At 45.8% G+C, this 20,263-nt stretch overlaps 1 pseudogene; it reads right to left on the bottom strand.

The window, feature by feature from the left end:
• Positions 1-2,893: 2,893 nt before the first annotated feature.
• Positions 2,894-20,263, bottom strand: part of LOC115462250 — a 79,424-nt pseudogene continuing 62,054 nt past the window's right edge.

Raw genomic sequence — 20,263 nt, 5'->3', positions numbered from 1 at the left:
TGGAAGTTCTTGATGTAAGAATCACATGTTTTAATTTGTTCTTTTCCCCTTTCACCTGTTTAGGCACAAAAGCTTCCTGCTACCGCATTCGGGTTTATTTTATTTACTATGTTCCTTTTCTGAGTGTATGGGTATTAATTTGTCATACTTATGGGTATTAACTTGTCATATTTGCACCACGATTCTGGTGTCCTGTTTCAAAATTTATTGATTTATATGCTTCTCTTATATTTTCCTGTTTAGATGCGACTTCCAACCTATCCGGTACCCGCCCCAAAAGCATTTAATATGTATTTACCTTTATTTCATTTATTCTAGGGGTATAGCTCTGGACTACACATGTTATAATGCCTTTCTTGCCTTTTGTTGAAATCGGTTTTCCAGTTACATATATGGTTCTCCCCTGTTACTCTTATTATAGTATGTAGTAGTTGTCTTGTTTAAAGTCTATATTTTGTTTCCATATACAGCTCCCGACCTACCCTTACAGTTTATTTTATGCCTTACATTACGTATTAGGTAGGCCCAGCTTTTTATCATATAATATGTACACTTTATTTTTATTTCGCAGCTGGATCCTTAAGGTCTTCAGAATCGGCTGCCGCCCTTAAGGTGCCCTGCAGTTCGTCCCTCATATACGTAAATATACAGACTTGATGCCAAGCTCTGCTGTTCCAGGCTGGAGATTATTGCCAGGTCCTTGTTTACATTTTGTAATTTAAAATTGGGAAATTTTTACTCCAATTCCCTATACTCTATACCTTTTCTCTTTCTATATGTTTATCTTGCAATACGTTTGAACAATTGACCATTACTGGTACTGGCTAGGATTGCGGTAAAACACCCCATATTGGGACTAATATCTGCCATAAGCAGGTTAACCTTGGTTGGGGTGACAGTAACTAAAATTATAGATTTTGGAATATACACCTGTTTTAAGGTGTCCTCTAGTGAGGTGTTTGATTTTGCGTAACTGGCATATTTGGCCCCCTTGGATATACTTATAGCTGGTGTCGATCAGTTGCTTGGGTTTAATTACTGATCTAGAGTTTAGTCGGGAGGGTGCCTGTCCTAAATCCGGCAGGGTATATCCTGGATTTCTGAGTCTAGAACATTTAGGAACGTTAACTGGGGGTGTGTTTAATCCCTATTTTTCTGACTTTTTTCTTTAATACTTTTACTAATTTTAACGCTTATATTGGGTTGTGAGCAAATGTTAGTTCTCTGTCTCTCCAAATTGTGGGGATTCCTTTACCATCCATTTTGTGAGTAGTTAAATCTTGTACAAGTACTTTTGATGGTGGAGTGAGTTCTTATTTCTTTGGACACACTACATAAGGTCTAGACGTTAAAAGTTATTTGAGTTATGAAAGATACGTAAGAGTTATTGGATTTATACTGAAGATACATAAGAGGTTTTTTTTGGAGTTATTACAGAAGATGTTTCAGATAGTGTAGAAATAGTTAGATTGAGTTCAGGAACTGATGCTCTGCGAGGCTTCCACTTGCTGAGGGGCAAATTTGTCCGTTTGGTAGGTGACAGTGCCTAGTTAGGGATTGTTAGAGGTTTAGATACAGTTAGGGTACTAACACAAACATAGTTTTAGGGACATGTAAATACTTGGATATAGCTTAGGTACTAACCCAGATTTCGTCATAAATTAGGGAATTTAGCGAGCATGGTTAGAGTAGTTAGGGAATGACGAAACAGACATTTGAGTCCTTTAGCATAGATTTTGCGCGGTGCGGTGTCCCCCGCCTTATATCTATCTGTCTACCCAGCGCAAGGGTAACACAGTAGTGGGGGTGTGCCGTTAAGGTATCACCCAGCGAGACGTAGGAGTGACCTTTCGGATTTCCTCCGTGCATCTGTAGTTCATTGTCACGTTAGTTGTGATAATCTACGGATTTGGTGATTTTTAGTTGTATTCATAGTCGGATTTCTATTGGCAATTGTATATTCGGATTTTTTTGTGGAACAGATAGTAGTGATATAAGTGTTCTATAAGACTAGATTTGCCAATATTATTTGACACAACCCAGATATCAGTGTTCTACCATACCAAAGTTCTGGTACCCAATTCATTATGCTGCCTCTTGAGAGAGTGATAAATCACTTCCCAGGAGACCACATAAATCTTATAAAGTTTTGCCAAATATGGCATTCATGGAATAAGTTTCAGCCTGGACTCTCGTGGCCCCGTAAGGGCACCTTTAATACCAAAACTCTGCAAAGGTTATTAAACTTTATTTACACATACACACCCGATTCCACCCGTCATCTCCACTATCAGATCCTCAGTAGATGGCTATCGACTATTACTGATCACGTGATCCCAGACACTGTCGATCTGACATCGTTATTGATACCTGGTGAGGTCAATCTTAATCCACGACCTAGTAGACGGCCCCCTGCAAGAGGCGATTCACCCATTCCACATAAATTCAATGCTCCTAGTGTTAACAATCAGTGTCGGGACTGTCGCCACCGAGCTGAAGTACAGTGCAACCTTTGTTTCCAATTGGGACATTGCACCATGGAATGTCCATGCTGGCACTTTGCTCATAGTCAAAACCGTCAACCTCCTTCAGACTCCCCATCGCTACATGTCTCGCGGTTACAGATACGACAGCCACAGAGAGACCGCAGGCGACCGAGTAACCTCCCCTCGTTAGATAACCCACATCGCCAAGACTGTAGGAATGATTACCCTAATAATCGTGGCCGCCGATCTCAACCTGAAAAAGGCCCACCCATCGCTAATAGACAACCTAGAGACTACCATTCTGGCCCTAGTCCTGATTGCTATGCCAATGTCCAGTGTTATCGCTGCCAGCAATATGGCCATTATGCCGTTCAGTGTTCTCAACCACGACGGCATCTGCCCAGAGCTCAAGTTCGGGCAATGCGGCTATTACGCAGCCGCCTGGTCACGACCACGACTACGCGTACCTAGAAAACACAGAAAAATAAAATCTGATTCACCAAAACCTCACCCGTCCATAATGACTAGGCGTTACCCCGAACCCGATTTGATTTTGTTGCTCTCAGTTACTCATACCACTCAGCTCCTCATTTAGTATCCAGAAACCATTTATCTGTATATGTGTTGCTGTGATGTTTCTGTTTCTATTACAGGTAACATGTTTTTATTTTATATGTCTCTTGGTTTCATTGCAAGTGTATATTTATGGTACCATACAAATGACCTAACAAAGTCAGCAAGTTATTTATTTGTTTCTATGCATACCTTCCCTGGGGAGTTCTTATCAACTGCAGGGATGAGCGATCCCCAGAGGATATTCATTTTATGTTTTTTTTATATATACCTGAACTGACTTATTTATGCCATTTTACTTTATTCGGGATCCCTTTTAAATAAAAGCAGTGTATTGCTCATTGTTAAAATGTTTTCTGCTCTGTTACGCTGTTTACATTCACTTCTTTAGTTTTTTCATGAATATAAAGCCTTTATTTTTAAAATCTCTTTATGGTATGCGTGATATTTGAAGGCTTTTCATTATTTCTTTGTCTAAGAAAGAAGCATTTTATGGAATAAATGCGAGAAATGTTCCTTTGAACTGGCCATTTGGGGGAACATTTTGCGCTGATCATAGATTTTGTAGTATTCTTGAATTGAGAATTGGTGAAGCTTTCAGACATAAATAAGGAAAATTATGCACTCCACTTTCTGATTCCTTTCTATTTAACACTGGTTATCACCATGACCCCTGGTATGCCAACTATTGCTCTTTTTATCTCTCTGTCTTTCACTGTGAGTGTAGATTATTTGTGTGCAGCGGTCCTGGAATTTATGCTTTGTGTGTTTGACTAACACCCTGCTTCAACTAACTCTTGTTTGTCTTATTTGAGGATCCTTTTTTTTTTTTGCATTGCCATCTGAATATGCCTTGCTGCAATTCAGATGTATAATATTTTGTTTTAATTTTTATTTTTTTAGTAAGCCTTCAGGGTGCTTTTTTTAATTTTTTTAATTTTTTTTTAATTTTTTTTTTAATTTTTTCATTCTCGATGCTTTGTTTCTTACCATGCCTCCTTCCTGGCCCCCATTTATACCCACGACCCGCCTCCTAACCCCTTGTCTAATTCTTGTATTTACGCAATGGTTCTTCATGACTCCCGCTACCATTATGATTACTTCCAATAAATTAAGCACATAAATTGCACTGTTTAAGTTTTGCCTTTCCCCAGATGGATACAGGAATTCCGTTGACGTCCCTCACCGAGGAGACGACTGCTAGCAAACAAGAGCTACCCGATAATATATCTGATCTGAAGGCTATATTGCAGCAAAGAATCGCTAGCATAAAGGACAGATGCACAGACCCCAACATTACCCGGTGTGAGATACGAGACATTATTGAGTGTGAGTTTCAACAGATGCATCGATTGGTCCATGAGCGAAAGAGATAGGCTCTCCACTTACTGGAGTTGCAAGAAGCTTTGGCCTCTACCCTTCTTTCTGAATCGTCTAGCTCGTAAGTCCTGCTGGCCTCCTGCAGCTGAGGGCTCAACCCTTGGTGAATGTTAGTCATCGCAGGTGAAGATTCCATATCTATTGGCGATAGATGGCAACACATTGCCCTCCATACATCAATAACTTGAACATTTACCATCATCTCTAAATTTTTATTGTTAGTTTTTGTACTTTTTTTGTTCCATATACTTAACCATTGTTATTTTGATCATGTGTTCGTTAAAATTACCAATCTGTCTCGCTCGTTATGCAAGCCAGAAGTGGGGATATATTATGCACATCCCAATTTCTAGTATTAAGAGGGTTGCAATTGACCCCTACCAAACAGGAGATATAATTTTATATATACTATTGCTATTTATGAAAATTGGCTTTTCATTATTTAACCCTTATGGTTTCCCTTTTGTTTTTGCACTTAATTAGCACTGATTTCTCCATGTTTACATTGTCTTTCATTTCTCTTGACATTTATATATTATTTTTGCTTATTCAATTCACACTGATTATGCCCACCAAGATATAGCAATGTATCATTCAGGCATACAGTTATTTTGCTTATTCCTTTGCCAGCCTCTGACTCTTGATGGACTTGATGGTATATGCCTAGAATAAAGACATGGAAAGATCCAAGTTTGTACACCATAAATACGTCTTCAAGATCTATCCAGGCCCAAATGATGTTAGATCCCCTAAGGTTGTGGCAATGATCTTTACACCTTGCAAACTACTGGACCACAAGTCTTGGGTCCATGTGAAAGATATACGTGTTTACTCAGTCGCAGAACCTGATGTTACCAGCCTAACCATCTCAAGACCAGCCACTTCCTTCAGCAGGCCAACCATGAAAATCCAGCCCTGTTAGATCTTCCAGATCTCCGTCCAGATTCTTCAGCGCTTCCACCGCCTCAACCATGATCGATGAAAGAGAGTTCAGAACTGATACTTCATTTGAGATTAACTGTTGCTGTTTATGGACATTATAGATTCATATTTTGTTTTATTTTCCAGTTTAGCAGCAATCCTGTCTATATATATTGAAAAGGTTTTATTTTTATTTTCCTATTATTTCCTTTATTGTTCTAATTGTTTTTCTAAGAGTTTCCCCGTTATTTCTGTTTATGTAATGCAGGTGTAAACCCTGCTTGTATCAACCTGTTATGCAATTGTTTAACTTTGGTATAGGCTTACTTAAGCTGCATGTCTTTCTGTAGGTTTGACTAAGCTCCAAGTGGGGTAACGGATATATAAAATGCTTCTCATACTTCCAGGTCATTATGCATATGTCAATATCCATGCATGACCTTTGTTAATATAAATTTTCCTAGGATTGACCCTTTTTGCTGGATATGACAACCTCATACTTGTTTAAGGATTCTGAATACCTACAACCTAAAACAGCCTGCAATCTGAGTACTAACCATATATTTGTTGAGCCACCATAACAATGCTTAATCAAAACCACTGTTCCTTCCGAGGACCACTGAGATAGATACATTAGATTATCTCCCCATGTACTATGCAACAGATGCAATAGAAGTCATAGCAAGACCTGAAAGTATTTATTAGTATGATCCACCTGAAATTGCTATTACCCACATACCTATACTTCATGAGATTTTGCAGATGAACTCATGGATTTGTCCCATTCATAAAACCTCTCTCACTACAGGTTTGAGTTAGCCTCAAGAGGGGTAACATCAAGATTAAGGCCCAAGGGATTGAGTAATATAAAGGGAATTCCATATGCCCAAATAATATATCACCTGAGAATGAAGTTTCCTATCTTGCACCATACCTTCTAACAATTTGTAAGACCAAAACTCCCCCTCTCGTTTGATAGCTTACCACCTTCTGGAATGGATGATGACAAGCTTGACGAGCTTTGTGTCACCCCTCTCCAGAGGGGGTGACAAGTGGGGAATGTATAATTATACTACAGCAAGAGGCCCTCACTGGATGCCCACCGAAAGGGTGGAAGGCCAGATTTTAGGACTCAGGCTGTAAAAATACCAGCTAGGTTTAAAAATCTATGACTGGCTGAGCATGGACTTGCTTTTCCTGCAAGTTAATATGTGTTACTCTAAGATCTATCCACTGGAATAGTGGCAGGCCAAACTACATAGCTTTGTACAGCTGAAAAGCACTGCCTAGGCCTGATAACCTACTAATGGCCTTATAGAACAAAATCAGGTACAAATTGAATGTAGCACTTATTAAAATGGAGTTTGTCTTTCTATAAGATGAAACTTAGATCATAAGATAATAGAAAAAGGGGAAGTGAAACTGATATGCTAAGAATAAGATGTTCTGGCAGAAGAGAAAAACATGTTGACAAAAGAGGAAATTGCGAAATAACTTGCAATAGCTGGAACGGAAAGAGTTGGGTACAGAACAACAGATGGCAGGACACGACAGTTTAACCACAGAAATTGAGAAATAGTTGAAAAAAAACAGGTCCCAAAATAGGTCCAGCCATAGACTTCTATTGAGAGAAGAGAGTATAAAAGAAGGGTGATTTGGGCTTAATTTCGGAGTCGTCCCCAACACTTCTCAGATGGCAGAGCGCTGTGCCATTGAACCCAGAATCTGTCCGATGTCTGTACTACTTTGAAACTTTGGTAAGAATAAATGCCTTCTATCTGAAACCTATCTCTGTCTTCATTTTCAAGTATTCCTTACCTGTCACTTATTTTACAAACTAAACTAAACACACACCAGACACTCATTTTGTGCACAAAATACTGATAGATTCTAATAGACTATATGAGGGAACATAAATGGCCCAGAATACACCTAGACCCAGAGAGACAGAAAGCAGAGGTCATGGGGATCAGTTTTGAATTACGCCTTCTGATGCCTCCCCAGAACCAACCACCCTGGGATTGGAGGGAAACTATAAAGAATCTTCTGGATGAACTTAAGATGTTCCCCTCCCCATTTGGAAAAGTCCAGAAGGGGTCTAAAAGAGGTCAATTTAAAACAGTTTCGAAAATACGGAGTGGGCGTCTAAATAGTCGCCAGGAACGCCCATGTTGGAACGGGATAGGCGTGCCAGATATGTGCGCATTAATTTCGATTATACACACAATTCCTAAACGTCTCCAGCTGAGGTAGCGATTTGGGGCGCATGATTTCAATTATGGGTAGATAACTATGGGATCCCCACCTGCTTTCCCATTCTTGATTGCCATTTAAACTGCGATTTTCTGTGCTGGGACGTTTGCGCTTTTGATTAACATTAGTTCACAGTGTTTTACCCTCAATTATATTAACCTTTGTGTTTGACATTGTATGCTTCAGTACACCTGTGTATTTTGGGGGGTTGTTATTTGTGGTTGCCCTCAGCCAACAACTCTTCCGTTTCCAGTCTACCACATCCTTTGAGCCTCCCTTACTGTCTCCCATTCTCTCTGCCTGGTTGTAGCAGGCAGTCTGTGGGAGCAAAGAGATTGGTAGAATGGCACCAAATCAATCACCCATCGGTAAGGGTCATTTCACTGAGGCAGACATTGAGCGAATGGTCCAGAAGATAGAAGCCGCACTACACATTCATGAAACACAGGTTTATGGTAAGCTCATACTTCTCAGCCACCTCTTCTCTTTCTGCTCATGATCAAGGACTGTCCATTCACTGTATATACTCTGCATTCAACTCTTACCTCTATTTTCACCAGGTTCCTGTGCACTGGTTGGAGGACTGACAGCGCTGTACTGTGTGGTTTTGCTGTAGGTCCACTATGCTGTGGGGCAGGTCTTGGAGCTGCTGTATTGCTTCCCAGTAGGTTCCATCCTTCTTTATGTGTTGAACCCCAGACCCCATTTATGAAGTGCCCACCCATTCTCAAGTTTGCTGGGAGGGGGAGGTGGGAATAATATATGCAATGATTGTCTTCACCACATTATCCAACACAGTCCTACAATCCCCCATAGTTATGCAACAAGAACATTTCTAACATGTAGGCTGCACACTAGTTTCAGAGTGGCCACAGGTACAGCCTACAGAGCCCTGAAGTCATGGTGAGGGAGAGGGTTTGTGGCTACAAGTCCCAACCCATTTTACTTGCAGGTGGCTACAGCCTGGTGGCTGCAGTGGCCTAGTGGTTAGAGCACCAGCCTTGTAATCCAAAGGTTGCCAGTTCAATTCCCACTGCTGCTTCCTGTGATCTTGGCCAAGTCACCTAACCCTCCATTGCCTCAGGTACAAACTTAGAGTCATCCTGGGACAGCAAAATACCCAGAATACATGAATGTAACTCACTGTGAGCTACTACAGAAAAGAGTGTGAGCAAAATCCAAATAATCTATGTGCCCTACTGTAACCCTTGTATTATATTGCAGTTGTGATGCAGTAAGCATCCATCTAATAGTTTTCCCATTGTTTTCCCTTTTCTACTGAGCACTATATACCATTGCTGATGCATTGAATGTGAAAAGATGAGCCAGCTGTTTGTAGCTCTTTCGTGTGCCCCCACCAAGGTGCTATGGTTGTGGGTAAGGGTGTGTGATGATCACAGAGCAACCATCGTGTATGCGCTACCTAGGGTTATGTGGAAGTTTCTACTTGGCAGATCACAAGTGCTGGACAACAAATCTATTATTTACACCACTCTGTGCTGTGGGGCTGTATGGTAAGGGGGAGGGAGAGTAGCTGGATGGCCATTTGTGTTCCTCAACAGTAATGGCCATACAGGCTCCCCCCCCCCTGCACATACTGCCATGTACGTAGGAAGGAACAGGTGGCCTTCTGTATGGCCACAATTATCACAGACACGCATCACATTTCTCATTCACACTTCACATTTCATGCAATGCATATTGCTGCCTCCTCTCACATCAACACCAGCATTTCATAGGCTGTAATGCACAGGGCACAGACACACACACACCCTGTTATATGAAATATTAAAAAAAAAAATGTTTGTACAAAAGCCCACACATTTTCCCCCCACCCCACCCCTACAAACCCCCACCAACCCTACAAATCCCCCCCAAACCCTACAATTCCCCCCACCCCACCCCAAAGTCTTTCAAGGGCGGCCACGCCCTGTGTGTAGTGCCCTTTGTAGCAGGGTAATGAGCAGCGCCAGAAGCACCCTCAGTGGCCTGTGGAGCTGCTCATTACCCTGCCTTATGGCTCTGAGCTCCTGCAGCACCTGGTTCTGGCCCTCTACCAGCTGGTTCTGACCATCTACCAGCTGCTGCAGGAGGCGCAGGGCTGGAGCTGGTCCAAGGGCTGGAGCTGGCTCAGGGGCTGGAGCTGGCCCAGGGGATGGAGATGGGCCAGGGGATGGGAATGGCCCAGGGGCTGGAGATGGGCCAGGGGCTGGAGATGGCCCAGGGGAATGAGATGGCTCAGGGGATGGAGCTGCAGGTGGGGAGGGGTCCTCCATAATGTCCTCATCGATGATGAGGACCCCCTCCTCCTCGTCCTCCTCCTTCTCATGGCCCTTCTCGGCCGCCTTCTCCTCCTCCTGGTGGCCCTCCTCGACTGCCTCCTCCTCCTCCAGCTGCCCCTCCTTGTCCGCCTCCTCCTCCTGCTGCTGCTGGAGCCCTGTGTATGTAAAAGGATTGTGGTTGGGATCAGCACATGCAACATGGCTTGCATAGTGCAGTAGCTGGGTGGCCTGAGGTGGGGGATGGGGAAAGGTGTGGTGAAGCGTGGCCTATACCCATGGAGACTGAGATGCGTCAGATGACATGACAGGGAACCCTGGAAGCTGCTCTGACACAGAACACACAGGACATGTTGGCAGACCACACTCATTGGTGACCAGCATGTTTGCATTCTGATATGTGACAACGGTTTGCTGACCTGTTTTTGTTCTTTGTATTGGTGGGGAGGTGGGGGAAGGGGGTTTAGCACATACCTTTTATATGAGGCAATGACATCCACTAAAAGTAGGACCTGAGGCAGGACTACCAGGAAACAGTATCCAGTCACCCCAGAAAGGGGGATACTAAAGTGAGGCATGTCATCTCATTCATCTCGGAGGAGGTTCGTTGGAAGTTGCAGCCACACTCATGGGAGGGCATCTGCAACCTGAGGCCTTGATCTGGGACATAGGTGTTATGACTTACTAGTTGCCTATTATGCACATGGAACCTGATATTGTACAGTACATTTGCATTATCCAATAAATACATTTACAAATGAGTACAGGTGTCCTGTTTGTAATACTTACGTCGAGTCCTCAGGTGCTGTCGCACTGCCCTGATGATGTCAGGGCTCTCGCAGCGTATGCGCCTGAACCTCCTGTGCAGGGACTCGAGGTCCCTGTGAATCCCAAACCATCTATAAGATATAAGTTTGTTCAGCAGGAGTCAGGGGATGGTCCTTCTTGCCTTCTGCACACACATTCATTTGTAAATCAAATAGCAGAGAGGTTCAACACTGTTGGGGGGGGGGGGGGGGAACCTTCCATTGGTACAGATGATCATAGGAGCCACCTTTTTTACATTATTGGGGGTGCTAACCCCAGTGGAAATAACCCCTCCCTGGACACATACAAGCAATTTTATCAATATTGGGGGTGCTCAAGCACCCACAGCACCCATAGAGTCAGCTCCTATGCAGATGATGTCATAGAGGTGGCCATGAGGCCAGAAAGTACCATTTGTATGCATTATTGTAGGGATATAGGAATGGATTTCCTTTCTAGTACATACATTTTATTACTGACTGTGCATGTATCCATAATACTCATTATCCTTGCATGCACCCTCCAGTTACTGCTGACATTGATGACAGAGCTGTTATATCTGTAGGTACAGGAGGGGGACCTGATTGGGGGGGGGGGGGCTAACACTTACCTTTCCAGCCTCTCCCTTATGCGGGACCAGGCTCTCATTGCCTGTATCCTGGGGGGCAGGTGGTGGTGGTAGATAAAGAGCCTGTGCCGGTGCTTCAGGCACAGCCGCACCAGCAGCAGGCTCTCAGCCTCACTAAAATTAGGCTCACACCGTAGGTGCTCCATATTTCTCAGTGAATATACGTTGGTAAACCCTTGCGTGACGGACGTCGTTTTGTGCACAGCTCCATATATGGATTACCATCCCATATATGGCACTATCAGCACGTGGACGCCATCGTAATCATAGACGTCCCTGACGTGCATACGTGCAGGCCCTTATATAGATCAGTATGAAGCATGCAAACCTTTTCACATATACACAATATGCATATAGCTGCATGTTCCGTAGGTACAGTGCATGCAGTTCCGGACATCCAGATACAGCACATATGAGGAAACTTCGGTGGAGCAGCATGATCCTCCTGTATTTTAATCTTATTAACGTTCCTCATATTTCCCGAGCAGCATGCACTGTACTTGCGGAACAACTATGTACATTCTTTTACTGTACTTTCTGATTTGGTCGTTTTCACCTGCGATAATCAAATGTGTAATGGCGCCCTGTTTACTAACCTTTCTGCGCCCTTCATTTGGTCGTTTGGAACAGGGATAATCGATTATTGAAAAACGTCCATAGTATTTTTCGATTATACCTGCCTGATTTTGGACGATTTCGTAAGGACGTCCTAATTCGTACTTGGACGACCTTTCGATTATGCCCCTCAGTGTGATCCTAAAATGTGTTTAATGCCTTTACTGTTATTCTCATTTCTAAGGACTTCCATTGCTGCAGTTCTCACTCTGCAAATGGAATGGAATGGATCCTCAGGAGCTTAACCAAGATTGGATAGCAGAGCCGGTATTGGGAGGCGGGGCTGGAGGTTGGGAGGCGGGGATAGTGCGGGGCAGACTTATACGGTCTGTGCCAGAGCCGGTGGTGGGAGGCGGGGATAGTGCTGGGCAGACTTATATGGTCTGTGCCAGAGCCGGTGGTTGGGAGGCGGGGATAGTGCTGGGCAGACTTATATGGTCTGTGCCCTGAAGAGCATAGGTACAAATCAAAATAGGGTATACACAAAAAGTAGTACACATGAGTTGTCTTGTTGGGCAGACTGGATGGACCGTGCAGGTCTTTTTCTGCTGTCATCTACTATGTTACTATGTTACAAAGATACGTGAGCAAGGCATTGTGTGTAATGTAGTTCACAGGCAATGCAGCCACACTTGTCTGTCTGTATAAGAACGGTTACCACTGGTTGTGAGGTTGCCCAGACTTTCTCTTTCTCTCAGCCAAGCTTGGCCCCCTTGTCTACCTGCTATCATTAACTGGTCATTCTTACTAGCTCTGTCCTGAGAGGTCAGCCAGGTATGACCTCTCCCTCCAATCGAGGGCGATCCTCTAGCACCTTCCTTGCCACCCGGTGGCAGGCTCTGTCCCTATTGGTCCTTACCTTGAGCCTGTGAGAGGCTTTTTGACCTCTTTGTCCCCCTCGCCATGAGGCATTTCACCATCTGCTTTTTATGATTGTGGTCATAACCCCTCTCAAACTTACCTTTTTCCTGGTGGTCAGCTTAGCTGGCTTCTGTTTCGTTTGTCTGTCCTGTCTGAGCTGGCGCTCTCTCTCTCACTTTACTTCAGCTGTGTGTGTGGACTGAGTTAGCTCTAACTCTCTTTGGGTGTACTGGCTTCAAGTGCTTCACGGTGCTGCATTGGTGTGGGTTGGGCCTCTATGGGTTTCAGTGTGCTCTCTGGGTCAGTGTGCTGTTGCCTGGGTCTAGGGAGTGTGACCTCATCAGGTAGGGCCTTGATAAGGAAGTGGTGTTGTTTCCTTCAGAGCCTTGGCAACGGTGGTGTTTGCTTTAGGTAGTGTGGTGCAGTGTGCACTTCTGACTTTGTGTCTAGTTTCCATGCTTGCTTTTGCTAAGGTTCAGGTTAGTGTTAGTGCAGTGTGCACTGGTGTCTGTGTGTTTAGCTTTTCCCTTGTGGTTCCCCTGCTTTTCCCTCTTGGTTTTGGAAGCACCTTGTTAGTTTTGTGTCTAGCTTGCTAGGGTAGTGCTTAGGAAGCACCTTGCTAGGGTAGTGCTTAGGAAGCACCTTGATAGTTTTGTGTCTAGCTTGCTAGAGTAGTGCTTAGGAAGCTCCTTTGCTAGCTTGTGTATTTAGTTCCCTGCTCTGTTAGGTTAGGGCTTAGGCAGTCCCTTTGTTGAGCAGGGCTTAGGAGCTCCTGTTTAGTATAGGGCTTAGGAAGTCCTTTTGTCAGTTTACTGTTAGGAACACTCCTGCTGGTTTAGGGCTTGGAAGCACTTAGATCAGTTTAGGTTTAGGAGTACTTCTGTTTCCAGTCCTGGTCCCTGTGTCATCCGGTATCCGGTAAGTCCTGCCGGCCACTCGAACCCAAGGGCTCAACCCTTGGGGGGGTAGTGGCCAAGCACAGGTGAAGCTGTACCGACCAGTCCAGTGTGCTCCAGTCCAGTCTGGTGCGCTCCAGTCCAGTGTGTTCCGGTCCGGTGTGTGTTCCAGCCCTGTGTCCTCCAGTCCGGGGGATTCTAGTCCGTGTGTTCCGGCTCGCTGGGCGGTGCCTGCAGTCCCTGCCAGTGCTGGTGTGCTTGCCCAGTGTTGGTTGGTGGGTTTTGCCTGCTACTGTCGCTCCTCGTCAGCAGCCCAAGGGCTCATGTTTGCTCCAGAGCCTGGCCCTGCGGGCTCTGAAACTGAGAACCTGACAGATTGCAAAGGCCATGAGCCCGGCAAGAACCCCCACCCAGCTGACCCAGCTGGGGTCCAGCTCCATCGTTGTTCTTGATCCTTCTATGACTGTTCGTCAGTATCGGAATAAACGTTTGTCTCATCCTGTTTTGAAGAAGACCCCTGAAGCGGCAGCTGAGAGAAAACATGTCCGGTGGCTTGGAATCGCTGAAAACCCAGTTTCAGATATGGACCCTTTTATCACGTTCGCTGAATATCGCCGCAGCCTGGTCTTGAATCCAGCTTTGTGGGATACTCCTGAAGCTGTCGCTGAGAGGAGACGTCTTGGGAATTCTACGCTATGGGCTCAGCTGGAGTCCAGTCCAGTCCCAGCAGCGCGTCCAGCCAAGCCTCTGAATGCAGTCCGAGCAGCGTGTCCAGCCAAGCTTCAGAGTCCAGTCTGAGGGACGCTTCTGACTGAGCCTCCTATCCCAGTTCAGGTGGCGCTTCCATTCGAGTCTCCGAGTCCAGTCCGAGGGATGCTTTCAACCGAGTCTCCGATTCCAGTCCAAGCAGCACTTCAAGCCAAGTCTCTGCGTCCAGTTCAAGTGGCGCTGTCTACTGAGCCTCCTAGTACCAGTTTGGATCCCAGTTCCAACCCCATTTTTGAGCTGGATCTGTTTCTGACGCTCCATGATTACCGTGTCAAACTGTTGTCTGATCCAGCCCTGAAGAATACTCCTGTAGCTGCAGCGGAGAGAAGGCGTGTCTCCTGGCTTGGGTTAGAAGAAAACCCAGTTTCTGCTATTGATCCCTCTACCAAGCTGTTCTTTTACCGCTTCCAACTCCTCTCGGAGCCAACCCTGCGGGATACTCCTGAAGCCCAAGCTGAAAGAAGGTGGCTTCCTGATTTTTCCCGCCAAACTTCTGAGTCCAAGCCGAGGCCCAATTCCAGCCAGGTTCAGAGGCCTGTCCGAGCAGCGCTTCTAACCGAGCCTCCAATCCCAGTTCAAGTAGCGCCTCCGGTCAAGCCTCTGAGTCCAGTCCGACAGACGCTTCTAATTGAGCCTCCGATTCCTGTTCAAGTGGTGCTTTTGGCCGAGCCTCCGGTCCCAGTTCAAGTGGCACGGCCAGTTAAGCCCCTGAGTCCAGTCCAAGGGACGCTTCTGACCGAGCCTCCGATGCCAGTTCGAGTGGCCCTGTTAGCCAAGCCGCTGCCAAGTTCCAGTGGCAGCCAAGATGCTGAGTCCGGAGCGAGTGGCAGCAGTGGCACCCAAGATGCTGAGTCTGGAGCGAGTTGCAGCAGTGACAACCAAGATGCTGAGTCCGGAGCGAGTTGCAGCAGTGGCAGCCAAGATGCTGAGTCTGGAGCGAGTTGCAGCAGTGGCAGCCAAGATGCTGAGTCTGGATTGAGTTGCATTTCCAGTCAAGATGCTGAGTCTGGATCGAGTTGTAGTTCCAGTCAAGATGCTGAGTCTGGATTGAGTTGCAGTCCCAGCCGGGATGCTGAGTCTACACCGAGTGATGAGTCCATGATGACTGCTGAGTCTACACCGAGTGCAGAGCCCAGCCAAGATAATGAGTCCACGATGAGTGCTGAGTCTGCACTGAGTGCAGAGTCTAGCTGAGATGCTGAATCAGAATTGAGTTGCAGCTCCGGTTAAGATGTTGAGTCCGGTGAGAGTTACAGTCCCAGCCAAGATGCTGAGTCCAGAGCGAGTTGCAGCAGTGACAGCCAAGTTGCTGAGTCTGGATCGAGTTGTAGTTCCAGCCAAGATGCTGAGTCTGGATCGAGTTGCAGTCCCGGTCAAGATGCTGAGTCCGGGTCAAGTTGCAGTCCCGGCCAAGATGCTGAGTCCGGGTCAAGTTGGAGTTCCAGTCCCAGGCAAGATGCTGAGTTCGGATCAAGTTGCCGTCCCGGTCAAGATGCTGAGTCCGGGTCAAGTTGCAGTCCCGGCCAAGATGCTGAGTCCGGGTCAAGTTGGAGTTCCAGTTCCAGGCAAGATGTTGAGTCCGGGTCAAGTTGAAGTCCCGGCCAAGATGCTGAGTCCGGGTCAAGTTGGAGTTCCAGTTCCAGGCAAGATGCTGAGTCCAGGTCAAGTTGCAGTCCCGGTCAAGATGCTGAGTCTGGGTCAAGTTGCAGTTCCGGCCAAGATGCTGAGTCCGGTGTGAGTTGCAGTGCCGGCCAAGATGCTGAGTCCGGAGCGAGTTCCAGTGCCAGCCGAGATGCTGAGTCTACGCTGAGTACCGAGTCCAGCCAAGAGGCTGAGTCCGAATTGAGTGGCAGTTCCGGCCAAGAGGCTGAGGCCGGATCAGGTTGCAGTCTCAGGCAAGATGCTGAGTCTACTCCAAGTTCCCATTTCAGCCAAGATGTTGACCTCCTTCTGAGTTCCAGCTCCAGCCAAGAGGCGAGGTTCAGTCCGAAGTCCAGTTTGAGTCTCTGTCCGGCTTCAGATTCCAGGATGGGTGTGGGCTCTAGCCCAGTTCTGGCTGCTACAGTGGAGTGCCAGGAAGTCAAGGAAGTTGTGGACTCCTTCAGGAGATGGTTCCTGTTGAATAGAACTCCACTTGTTGCATCCAAGACTCTGATCTTGCCTAGCAGCCATTCTAAAGAGCCTCGTAGCGGCCAAAGCCATTCTGGTTTCCTAGTTCCAGATGTACTTGTCACTTCCTGCCCAGCCACCCAGATTTATGTTGTGAAACCCATTGGGAGATTTCATCACAGCTACCCATGGAGACCTAAATTGTCTTTTGAGACCTGGAGCTCCCGTGGGGACACGGGAGCCTTGAGGGGGAGGTGCTGTTATGATTGTGGTCATAACCCCTCTCAAACTTACCTTTTTCCTGGTGGTCAGCTTAGCTGGCTTCTGTTTCGTTTGTCTGTCCTGTCTGAGCTGGCTCTCTCTCTCTCTGTGCTGGCAGCTTCCAGCAGCATGACTCTAATTGTCTCACTTTACTTCAGCTGTGTGTGTGGACTGAGTTAGCTCTAATTCTCTTTGGGTGTACTGGCTTTAAGTGCTTCACTGTGCTGCATTGGTGTGGGTTGGGCCTCTATGGGTTTCAGTGTGCTCTCTGGGTCAGTGTGCTGTTGCCTGGGTCTAGGGAGTGTGACATCATCAGGGAGGGCCTTGATTAGGAAATGGTGTTGTTTCCTTCAGAGCCTTGGCAACGGTGGTGTTTGCTTTAGGTAGTGTGGTGCAGTGTGCACTTCTGACTTTGTGTCTAGTTTCCCTGCTTGCTTTTGCTAAGGTTCAGGTTAGTGTTAGTGCAGTGTGCACTGGTGTCTGTGTGTTTAGCTTTCCTGCTTTTCCCTTGTGGTTCCCCTGCTTTTCCCTCTTGGTTTTGGAAGCACCTTGTTAGTTTTGTGTCTAGCTTGCTAGGGTAGTGCTTAGGAAGCACCTTGATAGTTTTGTGTCTAGCTTGCTAGGGTAGTGCTTAGGAAGCACCTTGATAGTTTTGTGTCTAGCTTGCTAGAGTAGTGCTTAGGAAGCATCTTGTTAGCTTTGTATCTAGCTTGCTAGAGTAGGGCTTAGGAAGCTCCTTTGCTAGCTTGTGTATTTAGTTCCCTGCTCTGTTAGGTTAGGGCTTAGGAAGTCCCTTTGTTGAGCAGGGCTTAGGAGCTCCTGTTTAGTATAGGGCTTAGGAAGTCCTTTTGTCAGTTTACTGTTAGGAACACTCCTGCTGGTTTAGGGCTTGGGAGCACTTAGATCAGTTTGGGTTTAGGAGTACTTCTGTTTCCAGTCCTGGTCCTGTGTCATCCGGTATCCGGTAAGTCCTGCCGGCCACTCGAACCCAAGGGCTCAACCCTTGGGGGGGGGGGGTAGTGGCCAAGCGCAGGTGAAGCTGTACGGACCAGTCCAGTGTGCTCCAGTCCAGTGTGTTCCGGTCCGGTGTGTGTTCCAGCCCTGTGTCCTCCAGTCCGGGGGATTGCAGTCTAGTGTTCCCGTCCTGTGTCCTCCAGTCCGGGGGATTCCAGTCCATGTGTTCCGGCTCGGTGGGCGGTGTCTGCAGTCCCTGCCGGTGCCGGTGTGCTTGCCCAGTGTTGGTTGGTGGGTTTTGCCTGCTGCTGTCACTCCTCGTCAGCAGCCCAAGGGCTCACGTTTGCTCCAGAGCCTGGCCCCGCGGGCTCTGAACCTGAGAACCTGACACTGCTGTGGACATGAGGTTTTTTTTTTTGTTGTTATATTTGTACCCTGCGCTTTCCCACTCATGGCAGGCTCAATGTGGCTTATGTGGGCCAATGGAGGGTTAAGTGACTTGCCCAGAGTCACAAGGAACTGCCTGTGCCTGAAGTGGGAATTGAACTCAGTTCCTCAGTTCCCCAGGACCAAAGTCCACCACCCTAACCACTAAGCCACTCCTCCACTCCATCTTGCTACAGACAGCTCTGTCCTGCTGAAACTCCCTGCAATAAACTTGTTTTTTTACCTTGAATATATCTTCTCAATGAGATATTGCAATTTCCAGTCACCAAGCTCTGAGATACTTCTATCTGCTCAACTATTTCTCACCTTCAACCACTGAAACAGCTCTCAGAATTACGGAGTCTCTGTGCCTTGGGGCAGCACTTCTGAATATCTGACTGTGAGTAAATTATCTGTAATTTATTCAATAAAAGAGACTTCAGAAAAATAATAGAGACTTCAGGTGTGTCTGGTGTGCCAAGGTTATACTCCACGATATCATAGACTTTACAGTAACAAGTTTATGAGAGGCTTGAACACCCCCAACATGCCCCCTTGAAATATGGACGAACTGTGAAGCAAAACTGAGGCGTCAGAATTGCAACTTGGACATTTTTGAGAGAAAAACGTCCTTCTGCCACCTTACATGACATTTTTTGGATGCTTTTGTTTTGAAAATGAGCCCCTTAATCTCTTATAATATTCTTTACTGAATTTTGCTCTCAGCGATTTCTGCTCGATAGTTCTTCCTTCCTCCAGCCCTAGATATTTAAATATACCTTCCTGTTCAAGCTCCTTTATCTTCCAGTCAACAGTCAAACAGGATATCAAAATATGGGTAACATAATTTCAATATAGTTATAACATGAAATCTATTCAACTATCATCACAACTATCGCCAATTACACTCCTCCTGACTAGACTGGACCCGTTTACGCATTTAGTGTGATTTGTTGGGCAAGTGATGGGAGAAGGGAAAGTGGGCCCTTTACTGAGACACAGATGTCTGTGGGGGTGGAGACGGTTATGGAAGCTTGCTTAAGGTCATGGAGAAGGAGGGGCATCTTGAGAATGGAACAAAACATGTATTTTTGCTGACCAATGTTAATGTCATGTCTAGGGCAAGATACTATACAAAACAGCTTAAACATTTACTGACTGTGAACTTTGTTAAAAGCTTTTAGTAGATAAGGATATGCATATAACATAGTAACATAGTAAATGATGGCAGATAAAGACCTGTACGGGTCCAACCAGTCTGCACAAGATAAACTCATTTTACATGGTATGCGATAATTTATATGTATACCCCAGCTTGATTTCTCTTAGCCAATCTCAGGGTACAGACTGTAGAAGAGTTCTGAAGTTAATGTCGAAGCCCCTTCAAATTTACACTCTAGCCCATCCATATCTATTCAGTCACGATCAGGGCACAGACCGTAGAAGTCTGCCCAGCACTGGTTTTGCTTCCCAATAACTGGTGTTGCTGTTGCCAGCCAATCTCCACTCAGATTCCTTGGATCCATTCCTTCTAAACAGGATTCCTTTGTGTTTATCCCACGCATGCTTGAATTCTATTACTGTTTTCATTTCCACCACCTCCCGTGGGAGGGCATTCCACGTATCCACCTGACATTACTCCTGAGTCTGCCCCCCTTCAACCTCAATTTATGTCTACTACTACTACTACTACTATTTAGCATTTCTATAGCGCTACAAGGCATACGCAGCGCTGCACAAACATAGAAGAAAGACAGTCCCTGCTCAAAGAGCTTACAATCTAATAGGCAAAAAATAAAGTAAGCAAATCAAATCAATTAATGTGTACAGGAAGGAGGAGAGGAGGGTAGGTGGAGGCGAGTGGTTACAAGTCAAAAGCAACGTTAAAGAGGTGGGCTTTCAGTCTAGATTTACTAGTTCTACTGCCTTCTCGTCTCCAGAAAAGGTTTGTTTGCAAATTAATACAGACGTTCAAATATTTGCAAGGTATCATCTCACCCCGTTTCTCCTTTCCTCCAAGTTATACATGTTCAGGGCATCATGTCT

Source organism: Microcaecilia unicolor, chromosome 2 (assembly GCF_901765095.1).
Source record: "Microcaecilia unicolor chromosome 2, aMicUni1.1, whole genome shotgun sequence".
Taxonomy (NCBI): Eukaryota; Metazoa; Chordata; class Amphibia; order Gymnophiona; family Siphonopidae; genus Microcaecilia; species Microcaecilia unicolor.
This window is presented reverse-complemented; position numbering and strand designations above follow the sequence as displayed.